The following is a 6,096-nucleotide window of genomic DNA, read 5'->3' as shown; positions in this document are numbered from 1 at the left end:
TGTCCTTATAGGTCATTACCTTTAAAGAAAACCAAAGCAGGTGTTTTCTCTTGGATGTATTAAAAATACCTAAAAGGAAGCTTAGACTGACTTGTGGCACAACAAATGCGTTTAATGTCAATTAATGCAAGCTGTTGAAGGTGTGGCCACAGAGCATTTGATTTTATAGAAAAGAAAATCTAGAGAGTATTTTTGAGAATAACATGGCTGTGCTATAGCTTACCTTTTGGAGAGCATCCCAGGTTTGCTTATTCTCTGCCTTCAATATTGAGTTGAAGGATTTTGGGAAAAGGGACTTGTTAAACATATCCCTTCTACTCCTGGAAAACTAGAAATATAAAGTGTTAATAATGCCAGTGTCACTGTGACCTCCTCCACTGACAGGACTGTTTATGCCAGGTCATTTTTCTGGCACGTAGGGATTAGCTTTGACAGATTGGTAACTTATTTTTTTAAGATGGGAGACATCTAAAATATTTATGTTTTCCTCTCTTAGTCCCATCTCTAATATTTAGAAATGTTCTCAGACTTTAAAACAATGCACAAGGCTTCAGTTTTCTGTCATTTGACTTTAGAAGGAAATGTTTGTTCATAATATTTATCCTCTTACATAAAATTTATGTAGAAAAATCTCACCTCTGAATATGTTAAATGACAAAATTACTTTATAAAATGTTTATGCACACTTTATAACCTTGTTTTCATTTGGCCATGTGAAAGTACAAGGTGCAGTAGACTTCAACAATCTTGAGTGCCAGGAATAATTCAGAAAAAGAAGATAGTTGACAAATGAATTTAAAGAGTCCTAATCTGAAAATGATAAAAATGTAGAAAGACCTTGCTGGCTTTCTGGGTGTCAGTTTCTTCAGCACTCCAAACCTAAGTTTAGAAGAAAAGCTCAGCATTGAGCACTTTCACCTTCATGGATAAGCTTCAGCTTGCTCTTGCTGAGAGAAGAAGGCAGAATTAGTTTGAAGTGTGCAGTCTTTTTGTAAACTTTCTAGATATCAAAATAAATTTAGACATATAAATGCATTTTCTGAGATAATATGCCTCAGTTTCTATAACCATTTCACCTGGAATGTCTAATCAATCCTATGAGTGTATTCCCACATGTGCCCAGCTTCTACGAAAACCAATTCACTGCCTCATGACAATTAAGTACATGTTATTTAAGGAGGAAAAAAAATTAAATTGTTAAATCTAGTGTGTAGGCTTCTTACCATAATAGAATTTCTTTTATTACATTAGTTAATGACTTAATCTAAATTACAAGTGTTTAAAAATGGTTAATTGTCCTACATCAAACTTGTATTAAATAGGTCCATTTATGTATGGAAGAGGGAGAGAGTTCATAGAAGCAGGACACAAGCTCATATGCCTGTGAGTCAGTAAAGACTGAAGTAATGTCCCATGGTGAGTTGGTTATTTTGATACATGATGATTACAATCTTTGAGGTAAAACAATTTTTTTAACTGGAAAATCACAAGATATATTCATCATATTTTTCAAGAAAGATAGTTTTCCTGCATGGCAAATAGGTTAAAATAACACTGTATGGAAATTGCAGTTAGGTTCTTAAAAAATAATCTGTAGAGATATGTATGCAATATATCTACACAATATGTAGTTTGTTCAGATTACTTTTTATTCGGGGAATGAAGTTCTGAAATGTCTTCAAATGACTTTTCATCAATTGAAAAGTACTCCAATAGGAGAATGATTGAACCATGGTGTGTGGTAGTGGAAAAGAAAAGCTCCCTCTGTTTTTTTGAAGGGAATAACTTTAAAAAATACTAAACGTTTGTTTAGTTGGTACAGCTAAGGATTGAACTTGTCGGCTGGGCGCGGTGGCTCACGTCCGTAATCCCAGCACTTTGAGAGGCGGAGGCAGGTGGATCACGAGGTCAGGAGATTGATACCATCCTGGCTAACACAGTGAAACCCTGTCTCTACTGAAAATACAAAAAATTATTCGGGTGTGGTCGTGGGCACCTGTAGTCCCAGCTGTTCGGGATGCTGAGGCAGGAGAATAGCATGAACCCGGGAGGCGGAGCTTGCAGTGAGCCAAGATCACGCCAATGCACTCCAACCTGGGCAACAGAGCGAGACTCCATCTCAAAAGAAAAGTAATAATAATAATAAAAAGAATTGAACTTGTCAATTTTAACATTGCTGTTATACCTGAAATAAGCTTATGTGATGTTCAAACCAAAGAATGTGTATGGCAGCATTGTCCATAATAGAATATTACTATAATCGGCTCACATCTACATTGACAAAAGAATGGACATAGGAAAAACCAGACTATTCATACAATGGAATCAGAGTTGGCAATAAAATTAAAGAGCTAGAGCTTCAAGTAACTAGTTGATGAATCTCAGAAAAAAAACCGAGGAATAAAAATAAGTCACAGAGAAAATCATTAAACATGACTCTATCTGCATAATATAAAAAATAGACCAGATTAAACATTATTTTGTTTTGGAATACATTTTCTTTTTTTCTTTCTGTTACTGTTTTGTTTGTTCGTTTTTGCTTGGGATGGTGTCTGGCTCTTGTTGCCCAGGCTGGAGTGCAATGGCAAGATCTCGTGTCACTGCAACCTCTCTACCTCCTGGGTTCAAGTGATTCTCCTACCTCAGGTTCCCTATAGCTGGGACTACAGGCGCATGCCATTACACATGGCTAATTTTTGTATTTTTAGTATAGACAGTGTTTCACCATGTTGGCCAGGCTGGTCTTGAACTCCTGACCTCAGGTGATCCACCTGCCATGGCCTACCAAAGTGCTGGGATTACAGGCGTGAGCCACATATGATGGCAGGATCTCGGGTCACTGCAACCTCCACCTCCTAGGTTCAGGCGATTCTCCTGCCTCAGCCTCCTGAGTAGCTGGGATTAGAGGCATGGGCCACCATACCCAGCTAATTTTTGTATTTTTAATAGAGACAGAGGTTCATCACGTTGGCCAGTCTAGTATAGAACTGCTGACCTCAGGTGATCCGCCCGCCTCAACCTCCCAAAGTGCTGAGATCACAGGCGTGAGCCACTGCACCCAGCCTTGGAATACATTTCTATGTGTTAAAACCATATAGAAGAGAAAGTGACTAACTAATGGTGAATGATTATAGCACCTAGAAAGCATAGAGATTTTAAGTGCAGACTCAGGAATTAAACCGCTCTGCTTCCAGTTCTACCACTAATTAACTGCGTGACTTACTTGACCTTGGTCAGTTGTCCAATATCTCTATGCCACAGTGTCCTTATCTAAAGAAGGGTGGTACGTGCATCTATCTCATATGATTATATATGGATAAATGACTTTAAATCTCATCGCATGTGTGTTTATTATTCAGACTGAGTTCTAGATGGTAGTTACCTCTAGTGGGGATGAGGAGGCAGAGCAACGCAATTTGGAAGGGGAGCACTGGGGCCCCAAACATTTTCTCAAATCAACTGCATCACATGGTTGGTACAGCTTCAGTAATATTTTATTGGCCTGGTGTGGTGGCTCATGCCTGTAATCTCAGCACTTTGGGAGGCCGAGGCGGGTGGATCACCTGAGGTCAGGAGTTTGAGACCAGCCTGGCCAACGTGGTGAAATGCCGTCTCTATAAAAATACAAAAAATTAGCCAGGCGTGGTGTCAGGTGCTTGTAATCCCAGCTATTCGGGAGGCTGAGGCAGAAGAGTCACTTGAACTAGAAGGCAGAGGTGGCAGTGAGCTGAGATGGCATCACTGCACTCCAGCGTGCATAACAAGAGTGAAACTCTGTCTCAAAAAAAAAAAAAATTATTTTTGTAAACTGCACGTATACACTACATGTCTCTTTTATGTGTCTTGTATTTTACATTTTTTAAGGTTAGGTTTTAGACTAGGAAATTGTTTTCACATTTTTTTTCCTTGAAGAAGTACAATAGACCAACCAGGGCAATATAGTGCGACCTTGTCTCTACAGGTGGCATGTGCCTGTAGTTCCAGCTACTTGGGCGGCTGAGATGGGAGGACAACTTGAGGCCTAGAAGTTGAAGCTGCAGTGACCTATGATCACACCACTGCACTCCAGCCTGGGAGACAGAGTGACACTCTCTCTCAAAAAACAAACAAACAAACAAACAAACAAACAAAAAGAAGTACAATATACCACTTAAACGGAAAGTTTAAAATTAATAAACTATTGTGTTTATCATTCTATTTCTAAAAATTGGTATTTAAATATCACTTGTTGCTAAATTGACTTCATTTTAAACAGCACTTGGTATATACATACCAAATGGTTTTCAATCTGTACATTTGACTATGGTGAAGCTTCTAAGGAATAAACTATTTCCTCTGGGCAAGGATGCATTTGGAGGACTATAAAACTATCAATTTTCTTGAAGAATATGGTATGACTTAGTAAATTTATAGCTGGCATGGGCTCTCTATTTTAATTCATATTTAAGGAAAGTAAAGTGCAGTAAATCAGTTTTTCCAAAGTGGCTTCATTTTTCTTACAAGTCCTCCCAATGCATTGTTCATGTGTCAGGAAACAAAAATTTCTTGTAGTTTTTTTCCAATGGCTCAGGAGACACAGATAACAAAACATGGGTTCGTGTACTACATTAAACCAATCCGGAGCCTTCCATCATTGGTCTGCAGTGATGGAAATCTGTCCTGATTTGTCGTCTTTGAACCTGCTCTTTCATTTCAATACTTTAGTTGTCACCACTGCCTGGTTTAGCTGTTTGTGTCCCTGGGATGCTGCTATGTTGATCTGTTTGGGTTCTATTCTCTGCCATTTTCATTCCAGCTTTATGTAACCTTGAACACAGCTCTAACACTAAAACCACAGGACCGAGATCTCACACAGGTGAAGAACAGAGGTTTGGATGTCAGCGATTTCATCATTGATTAAACAGTTAATGAACAACAAAGCTGAAACCGGAACCAAGTACTACCAGATCCCTAGCAACGTGTGTTTCACTTCCTCATTTGGCCTTTCCCTGCACTTAGTGCACCCTAGTACGTCTATAAGAGCAGGTGCATTTGCATTGCCCTGCAAGGCGTTCTGACCACTTTTCCCTCTAAATATTAATAAATATTCATCCAATGAACAACACACCTTAGAGGCTAAATGGAACTGGCTATAGCACTGGAGTTTGTGAATCTGGTCCTGTTGGCCCTCTTAGCTCATCTACCAATGCTCTCCATCTAGCCCATGCCGAACAGTGGGCTCCCACCTCAGGGCCCTTGACTTGCTCACCCTATGGTTGGAATTCTGTCCCTAGATGTCCACGTGGCTTACTCCACTACCCCCTTTAGGTCTGCATTTAAATATTACCTTATTGGTGAGGCCCAGTCCAGTTAGGCAATTTAAGATGCAACCTCTTCTTCTTGCTGATACTTACTGGCTTTCTTCCCTGCAATACTTATTTTTTCCATAGAACTTTTCCCCATCTGACAAAGTATATATTTTAACTGTATGTTGATTCTGTTTCTTCACTACCAGAAACATACGTTCCATGAGATTGGAGATTTCTAGCTGCTTTACTCACTGCTGTATCCCCCATGTTAAGAACACAGGAGTCAATCAACAAATATTTGATGGAAAGGAAGAAGAAAAGGGTGAAAATAGCAAGTAAAAGTCAGCACAGCTTCCTTCTCACTTGCCATCCGGCACTGCCCACCTGCCTGCCACATGTTATTGAGGGATGGTCATGCCATTCACATCTGTCACACACTATCTTACTAAAGTTCTCAAATGAATAACCTTAGGTTATTTAATTAACTGATCTTGATAAATAGGAAAGATAAGCAGAAGTCAAGATCTAGTGTGCAAAATATCTGATTTTTATGCATTTTTATTGCTTTTATTTCTTTCCAGTCTTTGTCTTTCTGGCATCTCCCTCTCTTTTTCTCTGTGTGCTCCTCCTCCTTTGCACGTTTCCCCATGTTTCGGCTAAACGCACTTGTGACACCAAACCACAGTGTGGAGCAGAGACATTGGGGGGTCACTGAGCTGCATACTAACTGCAGCCAATCTGCCTTGGGGAGCATCTAAAAAGGAACGGGCAGCTTCAGCTGAAATTGGATAAGTCCATCTGTAAACTG

The sequence above is a fragment of the Trachypithecus francoisi genome, unplaced genomic scaffold (assembly GCF_009764315.1).
Source record: "Trachypithecus francoisi isolate TF-2019V2 unplaced genomic scaffold, Tfra_2.0 Contig00190, whole genome shotgun sequence".
In the NCBI taxonomy this organism is placed as follows: Eukaryota; Metazoa; Chordata; class Mammalia; order Primates; family Cercopithecidae; genus Trachypithecus; species Trachypithecus francoisi.
This window is presented reverse-complemented; position numbering follows the sequence as displayed.